General features: G+C 49.1%; 1 protein-coding gene across 4 annotated transcripts in view; it reads left to right on the top strand.

The window, feature by feature from the left end:
* Nucleotides 1-26,719, top strand: part of LOC105478991 (NBPF family member NBPF6-like protein) — a 42,494-nt gene extending 15,775 nt beyond the window's left edge. The window contains exons 6-10 of one of the 4 annotated variants that reach the window (XR_011617508.1): nucleotides 5,656-5,793; nucleotides 9,764-9,827; nucleotides 16,999-17,188; nucleotides 21,181-21,399; nucleotides 26,161-26,719. The gene's annotated coding sequence lies outside the window, so the exon portion shown is untranslated. Of the gene's footprint in view, nucleotides 1-5,655; nucleotides 5,794-9,763; nucleotides 9,828-16,998; nucleotides 17,189-21,180; nucleotides 22,949-24,836; nucleotides 25,337-26,160 lie in introns of those variants that run through there. The other 3 variants (XR_011617507.1, XR_011617509.1, XR_011617505.1) reach the window with 3 other exon arrangements.
* Nucleotides 26,720-27,280: the final 561 nt, after the last annotated feature.

The raw sequence follows: 27,280 nt of genomic DNA, 5'->3' as shown, positions 1-27,280 counted from the left end.
GCCTAGGACCCCGGACACGAACACTTGGCAGAACTTGGGGGAGTGGCCTCAGGATTCCAGCTCTCCATCAAGCCCAAGGCTCTCTAGGGATCCCCTGCTCACGTTGGAGCCTCTGGCCCAGCCCCTGCTTGGCCTCCTTGGTCTCTCTTCTCCTGTCAAGAGAAGTTCCTGAAACCAGCTGCAGTCCAGCGTCTCTCCCTGAGCTCTGTCGTTAATGGCTCGGCCTCTGACAGGCCCGGGGGCTGGGGATTGCAACACCTTCCGAGCCTCCCTCCTGCCCTCCCTTGAGTCTTTGAGGGCACAGGCAGCCCTTTCCTCCCAGGAAGGAGCCTGTGAGAGAAGCCGGTGAGGCCCGGGCAGCCTTCCTGCCTCGGGGGTCTTAAAGGGCTGGGGAATGTGGCAATGATGTCCCCCTCCCCTGCCTCCGGATTTCCTGAGCTCACAGCTTTGAGGCTGGGCAGAGTCCAGGCTCCCACCTGGCTGGGTGCCATCCCTATGTCCCCTGCCTGGGGGAGCATCAGTTGGAGGCAAACGCGGGCTGGAAGGCTCACCCAGCCGGCCCTAAACCTCTTTTCAGCTCTAGCCTTGGGACCCAAATCTTCACAGTATTCAGAAGGGTGTGTTCCAGGTTCCAGGGAAATTTATAACCCAATACTCACTACTCCCCTCTTCATTACACATTCTGTGCATTGCCCATAGACCAGGCAGATGGAGAGACGGGAATTTTGGGAGAAAGACAGGAGGATGTCTTGGTGAGGCACAGGGTCTTTATATGTTCACTAAAAATTAGTAATGTTTACCCACAATGGTCCTGCAACACTGAATATTTTGTAACTGAGTGAAATTAACTACATTTGATGTCTTTTATTGTCTGTATTCATGATTTCTCTGCAACTACAAATAACTTTATTTGCATTTTCTCAGAAAAGTTCAAACTGCTCATAGTTTATTGGATTCATAACCCAGTAAAGGTTAGGTACCAACGGACCAGCAGACTGTCCTTAACATATAATCGTTTTTAGGCGTCTGGGTCTGGTGAGATGCTGCAGACCAGGGCTGCAGCATAAGTTCCAGGTCAAACGACCTGACTGCCTGATGCAACCCTCCCAAGATATCCCACAGGCTCTGCTAGCTCAGTGAGTCCCATGGACTCTCTTCTTTCAAAATATAACCAGAATCCTGGGTATTCACTGTAAAGTTCGACTTGGCTCTACATTCAAATATTTGTATGATAATATGTTAGAAAATATAAATATCACTGAAACTAATACCAGCCAGCTCCAAGCTACCCTCACCTCTTGCCTAGATCATCGCAATAGCCTCCTCCCTGCTCTTCGGCTTCCATTCATCCTTGTTCCCCCACCTGTCTGTAGTTCCTTCAACAGCCAGTGCGATGTCAATCAAACAGAAGTCTGATCAGGCCATCCTCATCCCAACCTTTCCAACAGCTCCTGTCTCATTCAGAGTCAAAGTCAAAGCCGTTTCAATGGTCTACAAGGCCCTACACAACCTGGTACCCCCATTACCTCCTGGATCCCTCTCCTGTTATTCTCCCCCTTGCTGCCGTGCTCCAGCCAATCTGTGTTCTTTGCTTCTTCAACGTTACGCTGTCTCTTGCCTCAGAGATTTTGCCCTTGCTGTTTCATTTGCCTGGACTCTTTCCCCGGTAAATAGCTACATGGGCTGGTCTCTCCCCTTCTTTAGGTCTTTGCTCAAATGTCACTTCTTATCGAGGCCTTCTCTGAGCACCATTTTCAAAATTTACAAGCCCCTTCCCTCCCACTCCCTCTCTCTCTCTCCCCCATATCCCTTTTCACTATCTGATATTGGCTGTCTCAATCCCCACTAGACTGAAAGTTCCATAAGGGCAACAGTTTTTGTCTGTTTTGTTCAAAACCTTATCTCCAGTGTCTATAACACTGCTTGCCACACAGTAAGGCCTCCATGTGTGTTTGTTGAATGAATGATCAACTGGATGAATCTTCCCCCACTTCACCAAATCTGTCTCCAATCCCCACATACCTTGTCATGGTGAATTAGCCACCATTCCCTCCTCTCCCTAGTCACACAGCTCAGGGACTCAGGCAGGAGTCATTCCTTACAACCCCTTCTCCACATTCCCATGTCCAGTCAGTTCTTTTCTTTTCTTTTCTTTTCTTTTTTTTTTTTTTTTTGAGACAGAGTCTCGCTTTGTCACCCAGGCTGGAATGCAGTGGCACAATTTTGGCTCACTGCAACCTCTGCCTCCCAGGTTCCAGTGATTCTTATGCCTCAGACTCCCAAATAGCTGGGATTACAGGTGCCCGCCACCACGCCTGGCTAATTTTTGTATTTTTAGTAGAGATGGTGTTTCACCATGTTGGCCAGGCTGGTCTTGAACTCCTGACCTCAAGTGACCCGCCCACCTCAGCCTCCCAAAGTGCTGGTTTTACAGGTGTGAGCCACCACACCTGGCCTTCCAGTCAGTTCATTTTTTTATTTTTAAATTTTTTTGAGATGGAGTCTCGCTCTGCCACCCAGGCTGGAGTGCAGTGGTGAAATCTCGGCTCACTGCAACCTCTGCCTCCCAGGTTCAAGTGATTCTCCCGCCTCAGCCTCCTGAGTAGCTGGGACTACAGGTGCCTGCCACCACGCCCAGCTAATTTTTTTTTTTTTAATGTATTTTTAGTAGAGACGGGGTTTCACCGTGTTAGCCAGATGGTCTCGATCTCCTGACCTCGTGATCCACCCGTCTCGGCCTCCCAAAGTGCTGGGATTACAGGCGTGAGCCACTGCGCCCGGCCCCCTGTGCCTTTCTTCTGCGGAGCGCCTGTCACCTCCCACTGGCTAAGTCCTGTTCCTGACCCAGTTCAAGCATCCAGCTTGAGCTCAGCATCCCTCTGGGCTTCCACACCTTAGTCAAGCTGAATCAGGGGCCCTCCTCCCCATTCATCCCGTAATACTGTGGTAGGCTGTTGGTCACATGCCTCCTCCATTATACTGTGAACTCTTTGAGGGCAGAAACCACATTCTCACCTCTGTCTTTCCAGCCTCAGTACAGTGCTGGACACACAGGGGATACTTGAGGCATATCTGTTGGGCTGCAGAGCCTTGGAGATGGTGTTTATCTTCTCCAAGCCTCTGTTTCCTAATCTGTCATGGCGATAATAACTCCTCCCAGGGATTTTGTGATAATTAAATGAGCTATCAGAAATACAATGCCTAGTATGGTAATCAGCACATAGTAGGTGTTCAGTGAAGTTGCTTTCCTTTTTCCCTTCTGTGTAATTCAATATTTAGGAGCGATATTCTACTGATTTCCTTTGTGCTCCATTCTCTGTTGGGGACCTGCACCAGGAAATGGAGCTGCAGCAGCCGGAATAAAAAATAAAACCTTGAGCTGTTGACTTAGAAAGAAACTGGACACTCCTTCTTCCCTGAACCCACCCTGAACTTTCTGCCTCCTGGCCTTTGCTCAGGCTATTCCCTCTGCCCCGAGTGCCCTCCCTCACCTCCACCTCAACTTGCTGAAATTCTACTCATTCTTCAAGGCCCAGAGAAAATGCCACTAACGCTTTTTTCTTTCTTTCTTTCTTTCTTTCTTTCTTTCTTTCTTTCTTTCTTTCTTTCTTTCTTTCTTTCTTTCTTTCTTTCTTTCTTTCTTTCTTTCTTTCTTTCTTTCTTTCTTTCTTTCTTTCTGTCTCTTTCTCTCTCTCTCTCTCTCTCTCTTTCTTTCTTTCTTTCTTTCTTTCTTTCTTTCTTTCTTTCTTTCTTTCTTTCTTTCTGTCTGTCTGTCTTTCTTTCTTTCTTTCTTTCTTCTTTCTTTTTTGAGACAGAGTTTCATTCTTCTTGCCCAGGCTGGAGTGCAGTGGCACGATGTTGGTTCACTGCAACCTCCTCCTCCCGGGTTCATGCAATTCTCCTGTCTCAGCCTCCCAAGTAGCTGGGATTACAGGCGCCCGCCGCCACACCTGGCTAATTTTTGTATTTTTAGTAGAGAAGGGGTTTCACCATGTTGGCCAGGCTGGTCTCGAACTCCTGACCTCAGGCAATCTGCCTGCCTTGGCCTCCCAAAGTGTTGGGATTACAGGCGTGAGCCACCTTGCCGGGTCACTAAGTCTTTTTTCATAAGCTATCCCCTCATTTGTAGAGTGTGTCCTGTGATATACCTTTAGTGTCCTGACAGTGACCTTATGGCGCTTTCCAGATCCGTGGGTTCAAGGATCTTTCCTTATTCACCTCTGAAAGGTTGGGAAGTTGAGGCCCAGAGAGGGAATGTAATCTGCCCATGTCCCACAGCCATTTTGAGGCTGAGCTGGGCTCTAAATGAGACGTCTGCATTTTCTGCCACACTCACCACCCCTCTTTCAGGCCCCATCCACCTCTGACCTTGGACCTTTGCTCTAACCCCTGGGTTAAAGTGGGAACTAGAGGGATGGGTGGGACTTGTATGGAGGAGGGAAGTATGCTGGGCAGGGGAACAGTGAGAACCAAGACATGGAGGCTGGAATGGGTGCCATAACAGAGGTAGCAGGTGGCCCAGGCCTGGGAATGGTGGTGGTGGTGGTGGTGGTGGGGAGGGCGGGCCTGCATTCTAGACCCACAGATGACATTGATGCTGCATGACCCTGAGCAGCACCTCATAGTCCTGCCTCTCAGACCCCCAGCTCCCCTTGAAGCTCCACACACACCCCAAACTAAACACGCCTCCCAGCTGAGCTCCTCCATGTTTTCTCCTGAAAACGAGCTTTTCTGTCCTGGTGAATCCAGAAACTTGAACTGGTCCTGAACACCTTCCCTGCCGGTTACCCCCTACATCCGGTCTGTTGCTCCTTCCCGTGGGATCTGCCCCTTTTCTCCCACCTTACGGCCCCTGCAGGAAGTCAGGCCATCATTATTGTCTCCTTGGATGATGTCTTGGCTTCCTCCTGTTCTCCCTGCCTTCATTTCTGGGATACCACCCTTGCTATACTTAGCTGGAGAGCTTCTTCCAAATTACTAATTCCAGTATGTCACCACCCAACTGAAAATTGGCTGGGCACGGTGGCTCATGCCTGTAATCCCAGCACTTTGGGAGGCCAAGGCAGGTGGATCACCTGAGGTCAGGAGTTCGAGACCAGCCTGGCCAACATAGTGAAACCCCGTCTCTACTAAAAATACAAAAATTAACCGGACGTGGTGGCAGGTGCTTGTAATCCCAGCTACTTGGAAGGCTGAGGCAGGAGAGTCACTTGAAACCAGGAAATGGAGGGTGCAGTGAGCCAAGACTGTGCCACTGCACTCCAGCGGGGGCGACAAAAGCAAAATTCCTTCAAAAAATAAAATAAAAAAATAAAATCATCCCTCCATTGGTTCCTCGCTGTCCATAGGATAAAGTTCTAAGTCTTCCTCAAGTCCTTTGAGGCCCTTTAAAACCAGACCCTGAATCCTTCTTCACCTTGGAGCCTCATCTCTCTCTCTTTTTTGTCCAGGTCCTAATCCCTGGAACCTGTGAATATGTCTCTTACATGTCAAAAGAACTTTGAAAATGTGATTAACGTTAAGGATCTTGCGATGAGAAGATTATCTTGGATTATTTGGGTAGATCCAAGAGCCTCATCTCTTGATACTCCCTTTTCCAACTCCTCTTCCTCATTTTTAAAAAAATTAATTTATTTTTAATTTTTTTTGAGACAGAGTTTCATTCTCGTTGCCCAGGCTGGAGTGCAATGGCTCAATCTCGGCTCACACAACCTCCGCCTCCTGAGTTCAAGCAATTCTCCTGCCTCAGCCTCCCGAGTAGCTGGGATTACAGGCATGTGCTACCACACCCGGGTAATTTTGTATTTATTTATTTATTTATTTATTTATTTATTTATTTATTTATTCATCGGAGACAGAGTCTTGCTCTGTCACCCAGGCTGGAGTGCAGTGGTACAATCTTGACTCATTGCAACCTCCACTTCCCAGGTTCAAACGATTCTCCTGCCTCAGCCTCCCAAGTAGCTGGGACTACAGGCATGTGCCACCACACTCGGCTAATTTTTTGTATTTTTAGTAGAGATGGGGCTTCACCGTGTTAGCCAGGATGGTCTGGATCTCCTGACCTCGTGATCTGCCCACCTCAGCCTCTCAAAGTGGTGGGATTACAGGCCTGAGCCACCGCGCCTGGCCCTCTTCCGCTTCATGAACCTGACACTTCAACCATTCCGGTTACCATCATCGTCTAATCATGTGCTACTTTTTTCATAGCTCCAGGCCTTTTCCCATAGTTTCCCTCTGCTTCGGAATGCTCTTCCCTTAATTCTATGTCTGAAGAAATCTCTTTCATCCCTCAAAATCCAAGTAGCATGTCACCTCTTCTGTGAAGTCTTCCCAGATTTCCTAGGCTGCATTAGGCATTGCTCCCAGACGTTCTGTGAAGGCTGGGATGGATCCATAACCTCAGTACCCAGCATGAGGCCTGGCATGGAGGAGCTGTCCATGAAAGGCTGCTGTACAATTTGGATGTTGGACCTGGATTTTCAGGCCTTGGGGCCCCTGTGGCCATCCAGTTACCTACTGAGAGGTCTGAAGGGGTCTCTTCCAAGACGTGGCAACCAGCGCTGCATTCTCCTGCTTCCCTGGTGCTCAGCTCAGCAGGATTTTCTGCCTTTGATTGGTGCCCCCAAATGAGAAACGAATTAATTAGGACATCGCTGATACTGAATACTGGTGGGCAAAACACCCCAGGCCCTCTCCCCCGTCTCAGAGAGGCTGGGATGGCTGCCCAGATGCTCTCCTGGAGTGTGCCTCTGGGGAAGGAAGCAGAATTCTAGCTTTGAGTGGGCAGAAGAGAAAACTTCCCCTCCCTCTAATCCCCTGCTTGTGGTCTTCTGGCCAGGAGGGCCTTATCTCTGCTCTGCAGGCCTGGCCTGCCATGGTATGGCTGGGGAGGGGCATGGTCCTGGTGGTCAGGATAATGGGGAATCAGAAACTGAAGGGAGATAAAGCTCGGATGTTTACCTTGGCTCGGAGGAAACCTATTCCCTCTACAGCCCTGTGGCTGGAGGATGGAGTTGGGTGCAGGAAAGAGTCGCTAGGCCAGGCCAGTTTCTGCCCTATTCGTGGGCTTCCTTGGGTGAGGGAGCTGGACTCATCTTTCCAGGGTCTGAGGCTTCCTTCCCCATCAGACAGCTGATTTATGTCCCCACAGCACTGGGATGGGCAGGTGGAAGGGAGAAGACAGGGCCATTTTTCCTACAATTCTTGCCAGGAAGAGTGGCCAAGAGAAGTCAAATGACCTGTGTAAGGACAGAGAGAGGCAAAGGCAGGTCCAGAACTTCTGGGATCAGAGCCTAATGCCTGCATTCTCCCCTGCTTCCTGGGGAGTCTGATCGGGATCCTGAGAAGGAAGAGGGGTTCCCAGAGGTAGCCAGTCTGCTCCCTTGGTCCCATGTCCTCTGCCATTGCAGCCTGGAACCTGGGGATACAGATGGGGGCTCCCGCCCATAGATAAGCCTCTGGGTTGGGGGGCACGAGGGAGCAGAGGGATGGTGGCTTTTGCAACCTCCATGTGGTTATACTGTTCTTATGAGTGGTCTAGATGACTGAGGCGAGGCTGGACGTGTTATCTCTATCACCTTTCTGACCTCCCAGGCTATTCTATGTTTCCTGCAATGTCCCATTTATTCAATTCATGCACTTTTTAATTCACCCACTCCCATGCCCCACGAGCTCTTCTTTCTATTCATCCTCTCACTCACCCGTTTATTCACCCATCTACCTACCCATTCATTCATCTATCCACCTACCCATCCATCCATCCATCTGTCTGTCTGTCCATCCTTCCATCCATCTGTCCTTCTGTCTGTCTGCCCATCCATCCTTCCAGTCATCCATCATAACTACCAACTCAGTCATCCATCCACCATCCATGCATCCATCTATCTATCCATATATCCATCCACCCTACCATCCATCCATTCACCCACTAATTCATCCATTCATTATCCATGCATCCATCTGTCCATACGTCTATCCATCCATCCACCACTTATCCATCCATCCATCTACCCATCATACCCATCCATTCATTCACCCAACCACCACCTATGCACTTACCTATCCACCCATCCAGTCATTAATCCAGTAAAAAATTTTGAGCACCTACCACCAATCAGGTCCTGCACTTGGACCTTAGGGTAGTGTGTAAATAAAACCCCAGGCTAGAATGGTGTGTGACAAGCAAACTTTCTCACAGGACCTCTGAATGCCTGCCATCCCTAAGGATACCACACTATTTCTCTGCAGCCCTTATGAATGGAGGCAGCTCCTTCTCCCAAACTCCAGGAACCAGAAATGACAGGATCCAGAAATGTATTTGGATTTCCTCTTGATTCCAGATGTGTTATATGCAGATGTGACTCCAGTATCCTCATTTAAAGCTCTTGTCGTGTGAAGCTGCACCACCCTCTATGGCTCCCCATCACCCTCCTGCTGGCCTCCAGTTACTTGGCTTCTGTCTCTCTCCTTTTTGCTCTTGTCACCCAGGCTGGAGTGCAGTGGCACAATCTCGACTCACTGCAACCTCCACCTCCTGGGTTCAAGCGATTCTCCTGCCTCAGCCTCCCAAGTAGCTGGGATTACAGGTGCCTGCTACCATGCCTGGCTAATTTTTGTGTTTTTGGTAGAGATGGGGTTTCACCATGTTGGCTAGGCTGGTCTCAAACTCTTGACCTCAGGTGATCCACCCGCTTTGGCCTCCCAAAGTGCTGGGATTACAGGCGAGAGCCACCACACCCGGCCAAGCGGCTTCTATCTCTTGACATAGGTATCCCCTCATAGTCTTTCTCTCTACTGCCATTCTGCACCATCTGGGGGAACTTTACTGGCCACGAGGGTGCTCACACACTGCTTTTCAATTCCTTGACTGGGTTATCTCTAAGGGCTTTTCCATTTTAGACACCCAATATCTTGTTTACGTCATGGACCTTGCCATCACCTGGATTTGCTCAACCTCTAGACCCTTCCATCCAACACCTCCTCTTTGACCATAGGCCTCCCTCTGTCCATCTCTTACCTGCTCACCCCGACAGCTCCTGCTCTCTAAACTCAGAGAGGCCTCCAGGCTCTGCTCCCTCTATTTCCTCATCTATCACCTCCTCCTCACTTCCCTTCCTTTCTTCCCTGCTGGGGAGCCCAGCATTAATTCACTGAAGATTCCCTCACCTGTGCTCCAGGATTTGTGCAGTCCTGTCCATCCATCTCCCTGCCCAGCAGAGCTTCATGGGTTGGATTCTTTCTTTTTGGACTGGGTCTCATTCTGTCACCTAGGCTGGGGTGCAGTGGCACAAACATGGTTCCTTGCAGCTTCAGCCTCCCTGGCTCAACTGATCCTTCCACCTCAGACTCCTGAGTAGCTGGGACCTCAGGCACACACCACCATGCTTGGCTAAATTAAAAATATTTATTTTTTGGACAGATGGGTTCTGGCCATGTTGCCCAGGTTGGTCTTAAACTCCTGGACTCAAGCAATCCTCCTACCTTGGCCTCCCAAAGTGCTGGGAATCAAGTAACCCTTCCACCTCAGCCTCCTGAGTAGGTGGAACTATAGACACACACCACCATGCCTGCTAATTATTTTTTATTGTAGAGATGGGAGTCTGGCTATGTTGCCCAGGCTGGCCTCAAACTCTTGGCTTCAAGCAGTTCTCCCACCTCGTCCTCCCAAAGTGCTGGGATTACAAGCGTAAGCCACCGCATTCGGCCTCCAGCTTTCTTCTGATTAGTGTGTGTGTGGTCTTTCAATCTATCTATGTTTTAGTGTTTTAGATATGACACCATATGCAGCACAGTGCTGGGATCCTGGTCTGGATTGAATTCTTAAGGTAAACTTTTATTGATGAATAATGTATATACACCGTTGTAAAATTCTAATTGCAATTTTTAACCTTACCTATAAGTGTATATAACTATATACACATATGATTTTAAGTGCTTAATTTTGACATAACTGAGGTTTATATAAAATTTGCAAGAATTTAGTGGGAGAAAGTAGTGGGAGAAAACTCCTGTATACCCCTCACCCAAATCCTTGAAATGTTACCAACATTGTATCAAATTTGCTTTATCTCTTTCTGTGTGTGTATACATGTGTTCACACACAAAGTTTTTTTCTGAACTGTTTGACAGTAAGTTGTGTATGTGATCTTCCTTCACTCTAAGTTCTTCCATTGCGTGTTTCCTAAAAAACAAGGACATTGTCTTACATATGACCACAGTATGGAAGTCACTATTGCTACAACATTATTAGCTAGTCTACAGATTTTATTCAGATTTCAGATCTTATTCAGATTGTCCTAGATATAGATTTTAAAATGCATTATGTATCTGCAATACTACCTCTGTGACATATATTACGTTGCCATATATTTGTGACTCATTTTGAGGCTCTTCATTCTATTCCATTGGTCTACTGTGTCAATCTCATTCTGTCTCAATTACATTATATTTATAAGTCTTGATATCTGATAGGGCATGCTATCCCACCTTGTTTTTCTCCTCAGTTTTGCCTATTCTTGTGCCTTTGCTTGCCTAAGTTATTTTAGAATTAGCTTGTCAGGATCCACACTGCTAATTTCTAATTTTTGAGGCTACTTTACATGTAGATTAAGAATTGCTGTGCCTTCCAGAAAAAGCTAACTTTTCTATCCCTTTTAAGATGCTTTGCATCTTAAAGTCTGTTTTTATTCTGATTTTAATGTAGCTCTCCCAGCTTTCTTTTTTTTTAAAATTTCTTAATTTTTTTTTATTTATTTATTTATTTTTTTTTAGAGACAGGATCTCGCTTATTCTGTCACCCAGGCTGGAGTGCAGTGGTGTGATCATGGCTTACTGCAGCCTCAAACTCCTTGACTCAAGTAACCCTTCCACCTCAGCCTCCGAGTAGGTGGAACTATAGACACACACCACCATGCCTGCTAATTATTTTTTATTGTAGAGATGGGAGTCTTGCTATGTTGCCCAGGCTGGCCTCAAACTCTTGGCTTAAAGCAGTTCTCCCACCTCGTCCTCCCAAAGTGCTTGGATTACAAGCTTCTGCCACCGCATTTGGCCTCCAGCTTTCTTCTGATTAGTGTTTGTGTGGTCTTTCAATCTATCTATGTTTTAGTGTTTTAGATATGATACCATATGCAGCACAGAGCTGGATTTTTAAAAATCCAATCTAACAATTATAAATAGCACACGTAGAGTTTTAGTTTATTGTGATTACAGACACATCTTGAGTTATTTTTGTTATCTTTCTTATCCTATTCCCACTCCCCCTATTCTTTCTCTTGCTACTTGTTCTTCCTTCCTTTGGATTTATTGAGTTTGTTTATTTTCTTACTCTATCCTTTTCTACCTCCTTTATTGATTTGGAATTTATATATCCTACTTGTATATTTCTATTTGAAATAGATAGATTGCTTCTATATTTCTATTGAAATAGATAGATTCTTTTGATTGCTTTTGAAATTCTATCCTGCATACCTAAAGAAGTCTCAGGTTATTAGTATCTCAACCACCCTCCTAAATAATAGGAGGACTTTTGAACCCTTTGGCTGTGATCTTCCCCTACAGGTTTACATACTCTCTTTTTGGTGCAGTTTTTGAATTATTTCCTACTGTTCCCGCCTGTTGTCATTATTTTATATAATATTTGTGTAGATTTATCTGTTTATCAATTGATTTGTTTACTATTCTTTTGTGCATGCCAGTCCTTCCTTCTGGCATAATTTCCCTCTTTTCTTTTTTTTTTTTTTTTTTTTTTTTGAGACGGAGTCTTGCTCTGTTGCCCAGGCTGGAGTGCAGTGGCCGGATCTCAGCTCACTGCAAGCTCCGCCTCCCGGGTTCACGCCATTCTCCTGCCTCAGCCTCCCGAGTAGCTGGGACTACAGGCGTCCGCCACATCGCCCGGCTAGTTTTTTGTTATTTTTTAGTAGAGACGGGGTTTCACCATGTTAGCCAGGATGGTCTCGATCTCCTGACCTCGTGATCCACCCGTCTCGGCCTCCCAAAGTGCTGGGATTACAGGCTTGAGCCACCGCGCCCGGCCAATTTCCCTCTTTTCTTGTAGCACAATCTTCAGTAAAGATTTGCTGTTGGTAAATGCTTTTTGCTTTTCTTTCTCTGAAAAAAAATCCAGATGTTTCCATTTCACCATCAGCTTTGGAAGATGGTTTTGCTAAGTTCACAATTCTAGGTTGACAGTTATTTTCTCCCAGAACTTTGAAGCTCGTCCCTGTCTTCTAGCTTTCACTGTTGCTTTTGAGAAGTGTCCTGTCATCTAATTATCCTTCCTTTGTGAGTGGCATGTCTTTTCTATGTGGCTGCTTTTAAGATCTCTGTCTTTGGTGTTATGCAGTTTCACCACACTGTGATTAGCTGTGAATTTCCTTTTATTTACATTATTAGATGTATATTACATTTCCAGTGTCTGTGAAGTCATGCATTTCACCAGCTCTGGAAAGTTCTCAGCCATTATCTCTTCAAATATTACCTCTCCCTCTTTCTCCCTCTATCCTCTTTCTGGGACTTTTATTCTACCTGCTATTGCTTTTAACCTCTCTTTCATATTTTCCATTTGCTTGTCTCTGTGCTGAAAATTGTGTAATGTCTTCAGATTAATCTTCCAGCTCACTCTGTCTCATCAACTGTGTCTAATATGCTGTTTAACTCATTTGTTGAATTTTATGTTTCAACAAGTTATTTCATTTATAAAAGTTCTATGTTGTTCTTTTCCAGATCTATTTTAAAAAATTATCTCTTGTGATTTGATCACTTTTGTGATTTCATTTTTTATTTCTTTAAAAGCTTCAGTTATAGTTATTTCATTTACTGTAATTCTAATAATTACAATTTCTGTTATCCTTAGGGATCTATATCTATTGTATGTTGTTTCTGCTAACAATTGCCTCTTGTGTGTTTGGTGATTTTTTTTTAAATTGTGGATTTATATATATAGTTGGTCCTCTGTATCTGTGGGTTCTGCATCTTGGATTTAACCTAATGAGGATGGAAAATACTTGGAAAAAAAATTCCACTAAGTCCCAAAAAGCAAAACTTGAATTTGCTGTGTGCCAAGTACTATTTTGAATCCATCAGAACAGAGTAATGTATACACATTGTATTAGGTATTATAAGTAACCTAGAGATAATTTAAAGTATGTGAGAGGGTGTGTGTAGGTTATATGCAAATACTATGGCTTTTTGTTTTGTTTTGTTTTGAGACAGACTCTCACTCTGTCGCCCATGCTGGAGTGCAGTGGCACAATCCGGTTGCTCACTGCAACCTCTACTTCCCAGGCTCAAGTGATCCTCCCACCTCAGCCTCCCAAGTAGCTAGGACTACAGGGGCACAGGTGCACACCACCACATCCAGCTAACTTTTAATTACTTTTTAAAGACAGGGGTCTCACGATGTTGTCCAGTCTAGTCTTAAGCCCCTGAACTCAATCATCCTTTCACGTTGGCCTCCCCAAACGCTAGGATTACAGGCATGAGCCACCATGCCCAGCCCAGTATGTCACTTAAGATAAGAGACTGCATATCCACAGATTTTGGTATCTGTGGAGGTCCTGGAACCAATTCCCCATGGATACCAAGAGATAACTGTATATTCTTTGGCAATCTTGAGTGCCTAAGTTGGGGATGCTATCCTTCAGAGATGCTTTGTTTGCTGCCTGGTGCTATATTGTGGGTAGCAATAATAGTGCTTATTATATAGAATTGTTAGAAATATTAAATGGGGCTGGGCATGGTGGCTGACTTCTGTAATCCCAGTACTTGGAGACGCTGAGGAGGGCAGATCACTTGAGTTCAGGAGCTCGAGACCAGCCTGGCCAACATGGCAAAACCCCATGTCTTACTAAAAATACAAAAATTAGCTGGGTGTGCTAATTACAGGTGCACACCTGTAATCCCGGCTACTCAAGAGGCTGAGGCATGAGAATTGCTTGAGCCCAGGAGGTGGAGGTTGCAGTGAGCCGAGATTGTACCACTGCACGGCAGTCTGGGCAACAGAGTGACACTCTGTCTAAAATAAATAAATAAATAAATAAATAAATAAATAAATAATAAATGAGATACTAGATGCAAAGCACTCAGCTCAATGCCTGACACGTAGTAGCTGCTCAAAACATATGTTTTGTTTTGTTTTTTCCTGTTAAGAATTAAATTATTTGAGGTTAGGAACCCTGTTATTTTAAAAATATTTTTATTTTTATTTTTTAAGGTGAAGTTTCTCTTTTGTCACCTAGGCTGAAGTGCAATGGCACAGTCTCGACTCACTACAACCTCCGCCTCCCAGGTTCAAGTGATTCTTCTACCTCATCCTCCCGAGTAGCCAGGAATATAGGCATGCGCCACCATGCCTTGCTAATTTTTGTATTTTTAGTAGAGACAGGGTTTCACCATGTTGACCATGGCTGGTCTCGAACTCCTGACCTCAGGTGATCCACCCACCTTGGCCTCCCAAAGTGCTGGGATTACAGCCATGAGCCACCGTGCCTGGATGGAATCCTTTGTTATTTATTTCACTGGTCTCCACTCCACCTTGTGCAACATCTGGCACAAAGGGACCTTTAACAGAGATCTGATAAGTGAATGTGTGCATGACATCTCACCTTTCCAAACAGAACTACCCTTCTTGGAGCATTTCTAGTTTCCATAGCCTGGGGTTCTGCAGCCCCCACCCCACCCCTGGCAGTACTTTGAAAGCTGTTAGAAGACCAACTACAGTTGTCTATTCTCAAAAGATAAAATCTAGCCAAGAGCTGAAACATGTAGAGAAAATTCTAGCTTTTCTGAGCTCTAGGCAACAGGCAGTCCATATGCTGGGATCCCTGAGCCTGTTATCTCCAATCTTGCCCTACACAGTGCCCAGTGCCTACTCTCTGCTTATACTGAAAATCCTCCATCTGTTCTTGTTGTCAAATTGTTTAGAAGATTTAGAAGATTTTATGATGTCACACCATGTCCCAACATGAGGCCCCATGTGAGAAGCCTCTTTCAGAATTTGTTCCTGGAAATATTTGTCCCTGTGGAGGAACTGATCTGCTTCCTGTTTTCTGATAGTAAGAGTGTTTCAGTTTTTGCCGTTGCTGCCAGGAAGCTCAAATCCAAATTTCCAGATTAATCACAGCATCTGTGGCAACCCTTAAGATTGCTATTTTTCCTCTTGAGCAGTAAGAATCCATTGAATGAACTAATCTTTTCTATTGTAATGCCATTTCGTGTCATTTTGGGAAAAAGTTAAAGAATACATACGTTTCAAAATTATGACAATAGCATTGTCAATGGAAGCCATGTGGGATACTATTGAGAGCTGAAGCCAGACTGCCTGTGTGCAAATCCTAGCTCTGCCTCTCACTCAGGGCTTGTGTGCAAATGTCTCGTGGAGCCCCAGCCCTTCAGCTAATGTACCAGGGAGCCAGTAACTAGTTGCAGCGCCCTCTGGGCCTCAGCACATCTGTAAAATAAGCTCTTAGAATTCCGAAGAGAAGCAAAGGATGTTAAAGACAAAGAGAACGCCTTTAGTGAGGAGCAGGTGACTTACGCAAGAGCTATTTCTGGGCACAGAAGGGGAAGAATCAGGGGTCACAGGTGCTGACCTCATGGGGCAGGGGAAGGAGCAGGAGGAGAGGTGGAGAGAAAGTCCAGGGCTCCTGCTAGACAGGGTATGGGGAGTGGGCATTTGGAGTGAGTTGCCCCTCCCAGTCTGTGCCCTTCAGCCCTCCTGGAACTCCTAGCTGGGCCACTCTTTCTCGTGAAGGGTGGATAATGGAGAGTCAGAGTCATTCCTCATCTGGCCTTGGGTTTGGTTTTTGGTTTTGCTATGGCTGCACCAACGGCTCTTTCAGTGGTGTGGCCAAGATATGTGGGGATAATGGTGGAGGGGATGGACTTCGGGGGACAGGTACATGAAAAGGTAGAAGGCTGCCACTGCCCTTGAGGGCAATCTGCGGTCTCACTGGGCGACCCAGGCAGTCTCTAGAGGAACTGAGCAGCAGACACCATAGGCTGAATCCCAGGGTGCCCTCGGGATTTGGAGGAGAGGGGCAGCTGAGCAAAGCTGGCTTTTTGAAGGAAGTCTTCTGGTACAGGTGGGAGAGGATGTGGGGCAGTAGAACAGAGGGGAGTGGTCCACACCAGGCTCAGAGGGAACAGCAAAGCTGTGGGTGATGGGGCAGGTGATTTGTTTCAGGGGCAGTTTGGAGTGTGGCCCCTGCCCCCTGAGTGTGTGGCCCAGAGTAGGTGCCCATCGAACCTGCTGAGCACTGAGATGGAGGACTGTGAACCCCATTTGGGAGGGGTTAATTTAGAAAGATTGCTGGTATTGGGGAGGGCGAGTTGAGGGCTGACAGAGAGGGCCAGGCCTATGTCATTCTGCTCCTGTTTCAACAGTCCCGACCCTATCGCCAGTGCCCCAGTGGAGGGGCCTATTCCCGTGCCCCAGACCTTCCAATGGCTCCCCAAGGCTGCAAGCTCTTCATAGTCTGATGGTGGATGGGGATCCAGGGAAACCAGGAAGACCAGCATGGGACACTCCTCTGACTGGCAGCCTGGTGGGGTGGGAGTGGTGGGGGCTGGTGGAGCAACTCTGAGAAATCGAGAATGGGATCAGGAGTCCCTTTGGGCCCAAGCCTGGTGCTGAAAAGGCAGAATTTTTCCAACAGGTGGCATGTGGGGAACAAAACCATCAGAGAGGTCCTTGCTGGGGCAGAGATTGGGTGCTCCAAGGCAGGACACAAGGGAGAAGCAAAAGAGCTGGGTGTCAGAGTGGATCTGAGCAGGAAGGCCAGTGTGAGCCACAGAATTGCAGAAAGACTGTGAGGGGAAGTGTGAGGCAGGGTGTGTAACATAAGGAGGACTTCACCTGCCCAGAGAACTGTGAGAGCAGGGATAACATAGGAGCTCAGAGTCTTCTGCTACCCTGCTCTCTGGAATTTTCCATAATAAAAAGATTTTTGAAAAGAAGAACGCACATTTTGCTACAATCACTGTCATTATTTCTAGGCCCCTGAGATGTTCCATCAGCCTCCAGAATGTCCCGGGGGAGCCCCCTGCAGCGTCTTGGTAGCCTGTCTGTCCTCGACAGGGTTCAGGTACCTCCCCCGGACCTGGAGTGATGCTTCCTGAAAAATGTCTTCTTGGGATGGAGAAGGCCTTTCTAAGCAAGGCACAAACTCAGAAGTCATAAAGGAAGGTACTTTCAGGTTTGACCTCATAAAAATAAAAATCTTCAATAAGACAACACCATAAACAAAGTCAAAAGACAAGCAACAGACTAGGAGTTGAAGGGGAAAAAAGAAAATAGCCTCAACGTTTCCCACAAACAGCTCTCTGTATGAGGAGAGAAGTCAAGAGGAATAATTTATCTGAGGGAGGTCTTGGTGCAGTGATGTCTCCACTGGACCAACTATGAATTAATATAACAAAACTTCCTCTATCCCTCTATCAGCCAGAAATGAGATCACCCTTTTTAGTCAGACCACCTGCATTGGTTGGTTTTCACACTGCTGATAAAGACATACCCAAGACTGGGTAATTTATAAAGAAAAAGAGATTTAATGGACTCACAGTTCCACTTGGCTGGGGAGGCTTCACAATCATGGTGGAAGGCAAAAGACACGTCTTACATGGCAGCAGGCAGAGAGAGAATGAGAACCAAGCAAAAGGGGATTCCCCTTATAAAATTATCAGATCTCGTGAGACTTATTACTGTGAGAACAGTGTGGGAGAAACCGCCTCCATGATTCAGTTATCTCCCACTGGGTCCCTCCCACAACACGTGGGAATTATGGGAGCTACAATTCAAGATGAGATTTTGGTGGGGACACAGCCAGACCGTATCACCACCTCAACAGGTAAGAGTTTGTAGTTCACTTTTCATGGCTTCCCATTTAACAGATTCCTGGGTAGGTTTATGGGGCCAATAGCCTGACGCACCTCACATAAAGCCCTGCAAGTCACAAAGTGGCTAGTACCTCCTGCCACAAGCTAGTTCCTGTGGAGAGTTTCCACATCTCTGCTCTCGCCCAGACATGATTCTAGTTAGTTGATTCCCCACAATCATACAGCATGAATAATGCCATCCCCATTCCCTGCCCATCTTCTAGTGATCAAAGACCCAGCTCGAAGGAAGCAAGGAGGATAGTTCCATGCAGGGGACCCTGATGGGCAGGATAAGGGGTGGTGGCAAGATGTGCACATTCATGGTCATTTGGATGGCCCCCGAGATCCTCAGGTGCCCTAACAGCCTAACTGTGGCACCTGTGATGGATACAGGGATCCACTCCTCCAGCCATCCCGCCAAGTGGCTGCTGATACCCTTAGGGTATGAGTGCCTGGCGAGTCCTGCCAGGCTGTCCTCTAGGGAGGCCAAAGAGCTTAAGCAGCAGGGACTTGACACACGCAGAGAGTGTGGATTCCACTCAAGTGAAGACTAGAAGGATGGTGGGTGAGGTCTCATGACACAGAAGAGTGATGATTCCACTCACTTCAGGGGCGTCCTGGACCCGAGGGTTCTTAGGTACAGCAAGCTCCTGGGCTGTCAAACATGTCAGTGTAGGCTTGGAAATGGGGGTGCTGCCGCTCTGTTCTGTTTGACTAGCTCACAGGCCACTCATGGAATCCCCAGGGTAAATGGGGCTCTTGAAAGAGTGAGAGTTGGCTGGGCATGGTGGCTGATGCCTGTAATCCCTGCTCTTTGGGAGGCCAATGTGGGTGGATCATCTGTGGTCAGGAGTTCGAGACCTGCCTGGCCACCATGGTAAAACCCTGTCTCTACTAAAAATATAAAAATTAGCTGGATGTGATAGAGCATATCTGTAATCCCAGCTACTTAGGAGGCTGAGGCAGGAGAATTGCTTGGACCCAGGAGGCGGAGATTGCCATGAGCCGAGATCATGCCATTTGCACTCCAACCTGGGCAATAAGAGAGAAACTGTTGGAAAAAAAGAAAAAAAAAAAAAAAAAAAAAGCAAGAGTTTCAGGAGTGGTCAGACAGCAGCTGCTCAGAGCTGCCAGACCCCTCACGCTCCCTTCTGTTCTGAGTGTGTGGATCAAAGGGAGGGGCAGGGGCCTGCCAGAAGGCTCAGGACCCTCCCTAGGTGCACTGCCATGTCATTGTGGGCACTGGGGCAGACAAAGTCACACAATGAGAAACTGTGTGAAGGGTGGGGGGAACAATGGAGGTGCCCCCAAATACCATCCTTTGACCTTATGAGCCCCACAAGATGACTTTGACCATCTAAAGACGGACAGAACTCCAGCAAGTTCAGCCTCAGTTTTTCTGTTCCCAGGTGACAGAGAATGTCAAACACAAATGGGAAGAAGCCTGACTTCCTCTTTTATTTATTTATTTATTTATTTATTTATTTAAGACAAGGTCTTGCTCTGTTGCCCAGGCTGGAGTGCAGTGGCACAATCATGGCTCACTGCAACCTTGACCTCCTGGGCTCAAATGATCCTCCTGCCTCAGCCTCCCTAGCTGGGATCGTAGGCACATGCCACCACACCTGGATAATTTTTAAAAAGGAATGGAAAACTAAACATCGTATGTCCTCACTGATATGTGGGAGCTAAGCGATGAGGACCCAAAGGCATAAGACGGATAACAGTGGACTTTAGGGACTGGGGGGAAGAGTGGGAGGGGGCAAGGGATAAAAGACTACAAATAGGCCGGGCGCGGTGGCTCAAGCCTGTAATCCCAGCACTTTCGGAGGCCGAGGCGGGCGGATCACAAGGTCAGGAGATCGAGACCACAGTGAAACCCCGTCTCTACTAAAAATACAAAAAATTAGCCGGGCGCGGTGGCGGGCGCCTGTAGTCCCAGCTACTCAGGAGGCTGAGGCAGGAGAATGGCGGGAACCCGGGAGGCGGAGCTTGCAGTGAGCCTGTTTTATAGATGACAAGTAAGTTTAAGTGAAATACTTGGAGTTACACAGCAAGTAAGTGGCTGAGCCAGGACTGGAACCTAGGCAGTCGCTTTAAGGTGTGTGCTGTCATCTCCTGCACTATTCTGTCACCCACATGGGGCTGCTGCCATAGGACTCCGCTGCTGCCCTTTACTTGGCTGGAAGGTGGGTTACCCAGGCCACCAACCTCTGGGATCAGCTAAGAAACCGAGCTATTGGGCTTTGAGTGTCCCTTGTTGCAGCCTAAACAAGACAAGCCCAGGTGATGCCAGTCACTGCTGGAAGGGCTATGAGTGTTGCTACAGAACCTGGGGCTGCCCAGGAAGCACAAAGCCACTCAGCACTAGCAGCTGCCCCTTACCTGGTAGGGAGACTTGGGACGTTGCTCGTGTTCAAGGGCTGGTGGAGGGGGACACGGCAGATTGGGGCGAGCCACAGGAAACGTGACCAACTGCCCAGAGGATGAGAAAGTACCTCTAAGTAACTCAGGGTAGATGAGGTCCGTTATGGTGGACAATGGGGGTACCCCTAGATAGAACCTGAGAAGTGTTACCCCAACCCTGTAGGGAGTGGAAGGCGAAAGGTGAGGACAGGCCAGTGAGAGTCAGGGTTGTGATATGGGGGCAGTGACCTGTTAGGCTGGGCACCTCCTACTCTCCATGCAGTGGCTTAATCCCACTTCTTCTTTTTGTTTTTGCTTTTGTTTTGAGACAGTCTTGCTCTGTCTCACAGGCTGGAGTGCAGTGGCACTATCTTGACTCACAGCCTCTGCCTCTCAGGTTCAAGCGATTCTCCTCCCTCAGCCTTCCAAGTAGCTGGGATCACAGCAGGCACACACCACCATGCTTTGTCAATTTTTTTTTGTATTTTTAGTAGAGATGGGGTTTCACCATGTTGGCCAGGCTGTTCTCGAACTCCTGACTGCAAGTAGTCTGCCTGCCACGGCCTCCCAAAGTGCTGGGATTATAGGTGTGAGCCACCACGCCCAGCCAGCTTAACCCTTTTGAACGGAAGTGCCCACCTAGGTGGATGGGAAAATAGCAGAACTCATGGCTGACAGGGGAGTCTGTCCTCACAGTGAGAATGAAGAAAGGCCTCCAGATCAGGGAGCCAAAAAAGCCAATAAGGATCCTTCTCCTCCCTGTGGCCTCGGGGCAGAGTGGCCACACGACGAGGTCCTCTGTTTTGCATGGCAGTGATTGTCTTGGGGGACTCAGCTGAGAACAGGGACTCTGGTGTCCAGCCTGGACGATCACCGTTTTTCGCTCTTTCTTCCCAGGGCCTATGGGAGAGGCAGTGGACGTTCTCTGCAGGGTGCTGAGATGATATCTTGCAGACAGTCTAACATGGCGGGAGCATTTTTCTTCTCTTCTGGAGCCCTTTCACCTGTCCTGGTCAGGTGGTGGTGGCAGCAGCAGCGGTGGAGAATCAGCAGGAAGAAATGGAAAGATATTCCTTTACCTCCACGGAGGAGCCAGGACCCTTCCTGTTTCTAAGGGTCAGCTGTCCCTCAGCACTCAGGGAGCGAGTGTGTGCGTGTGCACACTCATATTGGGAGGAGTGGGGGTCATGGGGGTTTCTAATGATCCTTTAAATTCTCTTTCGAGCATTTTTGTGAGAGGAAAGAAGCAGAACTAGGGTTGTGTGGGGGGCAGCCCTACAGAGGGAATGACCAACCAGGCGACAGAGAGGCAAACCCAGAGGCCATGAACAGCTGGAAGCCACGGCCACTCTCAGGCAGGAGAGACAAAGGGAGGCCAGGTTCCTGGAACGCAAAGGCTGAGTTAGCCTCGTGGTGGGCCTGGCAGTGAGGAGGAAAACAGTGGCTGTCAGAGGTGCTACCCGAGGCGGGAGGGAGGCTGGGAAATGCCCCAGCCCTTCTTCCCATCCTCCAATCTCCCACCAAGGCCTTTCTGATTGGCCAAATCCAGTCAGAAGCCCGTAGACCAGGAGCCTGGGACACACAGCCTGCAGGGGTCAGCTTCCCGCTAGAGTACAGAAAGGCCAAGGAGGGGTTCTGTGGGCACACAGGTCTGGCACTGATATGGGGAGACACAGGAGGAGAAGCTGTTGGGGATACTGGCAGTGCAGGCTATCTCCCGACTGTGGTGCATACCAGGGCATTGCCTGTGGGCTGCTAGAGTGTCCTGCCAAGGCCTAGGACCAGAGGACTGACCCAGCCCCATGTCCGCCGTGTCTTGGGGGTGCCCTGCTCCCTGGTAGGGGATGAGGTCCCTGCTGGGCTCACAGTCCTTACACAGCACGAGCGTGTGATCCTCTGGGACACACAGTCCTTACACACCGCAAGTGTGTGATCCTCCGGGGCACGCAGTCCTTACCCATCGTGAGTGTGCGATCCTCCAGGATGCCCTAAACCCTCAGGGGACCACAGGGACCTGGTGGGCCTGGGAGAGGTGGCAGAGGAGCTCCTGGAGCTGTCCTTTGTGGCTGGAGAGGGGCACAGCAGTTAGAAGGTACCTCTGTAGTGGTGTGGAGGGAGACACTGGACAAGACACAGAGGTGATTATAGGTGGCCCAGGCCATAGGATGAGAGAAAATCATGGATCTGAGAGATTTCAAGGAGGGAGAATCAGTAGGACTCAGACACTGATTGGATGCGACCAGGGGAACATGACATGGGATACATTTTCCGTCAAATAGAAGGAGGGAATAACGATGGTCCCAGGTACCCGTGTGTGATGTAGGCAGCCACACCCCCTGGGAGCTTCTAAGGGCAAGTCCCTATGTCACACATCATGCCTGGTTCAGAGAAGCTTCCAGGGAGAGCAGGCTCTGGGGGAGGGGCAAGTGGAGCTATGGAGGCTGCCTCCCGCCCTATTCTGGGCTGCCAGATCCCTGAAGTCAAGGGGCAGGTGGAGGTGCCCAGGGGAGCCCCACACAGATGGAAAGGTATGGGTGAGCCCTTGGAGCTCTGGTCCCAGTCTGACAAGGGCAAGGCCTGCCACTGGCCTGAGCCTGGGGATGAAGGCTTCAGCTGGCCAGATGCGTGTGCTCCGATCTGGTCCCTGAAGTTCTCCAGCATCTTAGGATACCCTGACCCATGCTCCTCAGGCACAGGGACCCCACTCCACTGGTCTGCAGGCCTCCAGCCTTTGCTGCCTGACCTGTGGCTACGCTGGTCAGTCCCTCCCCACCCCTGCTCAGACCTCGGCCCTGATGGACATCAGAGCCACTCCCCTCGAGACCTACGTCTTTCCCTGCCCAGGGTTCTCAGCCCACTGCAGGGCTTGCCTGCCTTTCCTGGGAAAGAGGAATTACCTGCAGGTCTGAGAGCAGCACAGCTTCCTCCTGGATGTGAGAAAGCAGAAATCAGAGATGGCACCATTGGGCTATGAGCCCTGGGCCCAGGACACAGACCTCGGCCTCCACCTTGTCCCATCACACCCATGCCACAGACCTAGAGAGGGGATGTCATTTCAGGTCACCAGATAGTGCAGGGGCTAACCCATCCACAGGCCTGGCCCTCGGAGGAAATGAGTCTTCCTGAGTTAGTGGCTCGCGATGGGGTCCCTCTTCCTTGCAACGTCCCCAGCTGCACCCCGACTGCCCCAGGTCCAGGCTCTTCCTCCGGGCAGGCCTTTGCTTGTGTGCTCCCCGGCTTGCACGCCTCAGAACCCCCTGACCCCCAGGTGCTGCCTTCAGCCTCTTCCCCCAAACCAGACTGTGGCTCCCCCATGTTAGAAATTGGGTGGCGCCCTGTCCACAGAAAAGTCTTTCAGACTTGAATGCAAGATGTTTCTTTTCCAGGGCTGGGCCCAGATCCAGGGACTTGGAAGGAAATATGCAGACTGGGAGAGCTGTGACCTGCCCCATGAGCCTGGACACCACCTTCCCCTGGGCCTGTCCAGGAGATTTTGGTGGGGTCTGAGGCAGGGAGAAGGACCCAGGGATCCAATCTAGTTCCTTCCTGAAGGTCCAGTCTCCCCATCCTAGCTGGCCACTGGGAGACAAAGGTCTCTTGTAGTTTCCTCCTAATGGCCAGCAGGAGGCGCTGTGCCCCCAGCTTTGCAGGCCTCGGGCCTCGGCTCTGCAAGTTTGCTTTGCCCAGGCGGGAGGCTCGGGTGCAGCCCTGGAGGGCCCCCTGAATCTTGCCAAAGTCCCTCTGTGGCCCCCTTACTGCCTCTGCTGGTGGTATCTGGTGGGGCGGGATGCCTCTCAGGGTTAGCGGAACCAGGCCTCAAGAAGTCTGAATACAGGTTCCCTGCGTGCTCCTTGCCCCGGCTCACGCTGTCCTGAGAGGCCTCTCAGCTGCCCAGAGTGTCTGTTCTCTGTAACCTGCACTGTGTTAGGCGCGGCACACCCATCAGATCCTATATTCACCAGCAACTGTGTGAAGTAGGTGCCCGTTGTACAGATGAGAACACCAAGGTCAGGAAAGGCCAGCAAAGCCACTCAGCTAGCATGTAGCAGGGCTGGGAGTGCCGCCCACGCCTGTCGGATGCCCCTGTGTGTTATCAACCCCTGCACTGGGCTATAGCTGCATCCCAGAGGAATTATAGCTCTTAGACTAAAAGTCCCAAATTAGGAACTCTCCTAGCCTCCCTCACCCCAACACTGGGATTCTTTGTCCAGCCACTCAAGGCCCTAAGCTGAACCCAAGGGAGGAGTGTGCCTGTGTGATGGGGGAGGGGATGTCACAACCTGACCGCTCCATTCTGCTGTTGGTGCCAGGGACGGGGACCAGGATGAGAAAGCAACCCTGGGAACCACAGGGTGGAAAGGAGTGCCCAGCTCCTCTCTCTGTCCACTCTTTTCACACCGGGCCTCTTCCTCACCCTGCTTCTCCCTAGCTCTGCCCTCTTCCTCCTCCTCAGCTATCTAGATGCGTCTCCCTCCCTGACTCTGTCCCTAGTACCCCATTTTACTCTGTCAGCCTGTCTTTCTCTCTTTTCGTGTCTCGTCTTTCTCCAACAGAATCGGAGTTAAGTGACAAAAGAAAAATAATCCCCTCCTGCCAGAGTTACTAAAATCATGTTGTACAACTGAGCCACCAGGAGAGCCCAGCTAATGACGGATGATGAGGCCACAGTGTCTGCGCAGCTGGGAGTGAGGAGATAAGCCCGGCTGTGGGATTACCACCAGTTACTCTGGGCAGAGTGAGCAGTTCTTCTCGTCTCCTTCAAATCACCTCCCTCCTGCTCCTGGGAGACAAAGTCTCACCCCTGTGGGGGAGACTGGAGCTGGGGTGAGGGGAAGGAGCTGGAGCTGCCATGGAGCCCCCAAAGTAACTTGCCCAAGGTCACATCACACAGCCAGTAAGTGGCAGAGTGGGTACTTGAACTGCAGACTCCAGTGCTTTAAAAATTCATTAGGCAGCCTCCCCTCTGTGAACAGGGTGTGAGAAAGGGGCATGAGAAATTTTGTTTGCCAGAAAATGATAGTCCTTGGTCAACTAGGCTTGGATCCTACTGGGCCACAAAATGAGTAAACAAGGCTGGGTGTGGTGGCTCACACCTGTAATCCCAGCACTTTGGGAGGCTGAGGCTGGCATATCATGTGAGGCCAGGAGTTCGAGATCAGCCTGGCCAACATGGTGAAACCCCACCTCTACTAAAAATACAAAAATTAGCCAGGTGTGGTGGTGAGCACCTGTAATCCCAGCTACTTGGGAGGCTGAGGCTTGAGAATCACTTGAACCCAGGAGGCAGAGGTTGCAGCGAAAATACATTGAAGCAAAGTGAATTTTAGTTAGACATTAGGAAGGACTTCCCAAAGGAGTGGGCTCTAAAATAGATGATTGAGAGTCTGTAGTTTCTTCCTTGGATGGTCTTTCGCAACAAAAGGGGCCATCTTGGCAGTCTTTCTAAGATAGACAAGGTGCTGGTGCTATGGAATCCAGCCAGTGGAATTTGAGGATGAAACATGCTGGAGTCAGGGAGGCTTGACAAGGTAAACTGCAGAAGAGATAAGGAAGCCCATGTGTTAGACCCAGCCCTAAAGCCCAGAGCCCTGCTCATATGTTAGACCCTACCCAGAAGCCCAGAGCCCTGCTCATATGTTAGACCCTACCCAGAAGCCCAGAGCCCTGCTCATATGTTAGACCCAGCCTGGAAGCCCAGTGTGGGTAGGGGAAGCCAGGGCCCTTCAGGCTGGGGTTGGTTTCCTGAGTCAGCACAGTTATAGACGCTGCTTCGTGTGGGCGGGGAGTCACAGCTCACAAAGCCCTCCCATGTGCAGCCCATTTACATCTCCACCTGTTGGGGCAGACAACTGAGAAATTGCTATTCCCATTTTGCAGGTGAGAGAGTGAGTCTCCAAGAGAGGAGTGAGTCAGCCAAGGTCACACAGAGACAAGGCCCTGGAGCTGTGGCTCAGACCCTGGACCTTCCCATATCACCAGGCTGTAAGGCCAGTGGGGGCTGCAAGCTGCCCCGCACCCTAATCTGCCTCTCATTCCAGTGTGACCAATTGCTCCTTAGCTCCCCCTACCTCGGGGTGAAGCTAGTCGGGGGAGGGCTGGTGCCAGGGCCACAATTCGTACAGGACGAGTGAGTATCTCTTTCCTATCTGGATTCTATTATTTTTCAGTTTATCCTGGTCAAAAAACACAAGATGAACGTCTGGAGGAAAAACATATATATATAATCTTTGAGAAAACTGAAAATATGTATCATTGTTTGGGGTTGGGGGTGCAGAGGCCCTGGAGGCTGGCTCTCCCTGGCTTATTCCTGGGCCTGACTCAGCCTATCTTTGCACACAGCCTGATTGAAGGCTCCAGGGCATCTGCAGGGGAACTCCCTCCCTGCCTTTGGGGCTCGGTCTGGGATCTGGTCTCGTGTGTGTGTGTGTGTGTGTGTGTGTGTGTGTGTGTGTGTACGCGCTCATGTGCAGGGGATGCTGGAGAGGAGAAGAGAGGTCTCAACCTCCTTCCCTGGGGATATGAGCATTTTCTGGGTACTTTGGGGATCTCCAGATTGTTCCCTGTAGGAGAAATACCGACTTCAGCAATAATAGCCGGGGTGTACCAAGGCTTTACTATGTACCAGATACTCTTCCAAGTACTTCTCATGTCTTCTAAGGACTTTTCATCTCTTTTATTCCTCACACAAACCCTGTATTTAGGTACCGTCTTCTTCTTGTAGCTGAAGAAACTTACGTACAGAAAGCTTCAGAAACATGTCTAAGTTCACCATTCAAATTTCAACCATTCAAATCCAAGTAGTTGAATTCCAGAGTTCACTTCTCAATCGGGACTCTTTAAAGCTTTCCTTCACTGGAAAGAGAAAGGGAAGAAGGCAGGGAGAGGGGGAGAATATGCACATAGGAAGGATGTGAGCACATCTTACACATGTCCCTGGGCCGGACTGTGTGTGGTACACAACTGCATGTGTCCTGCATGTACTTGGCTGTAGGTTCAT

The sequence above is a fragment of the Macaca nemestrina genome, chromosome 1 (assembly GCF_043159975.1).
Source record: "Macaca nemestrina isolate mMacNem1 chromosome 1, mMacNem.hap1, whole genome shotgun sequence".
Classification (NCBI taxonomy): Eukaryota; Metazoa; Chordata; class Mammalia; order Primates; family Cercopithecidae; genus Macaca; species Macaca nemestrina.
This window is presented reverse-complemented; position numbering and strand designations above follow the sequence as displayed.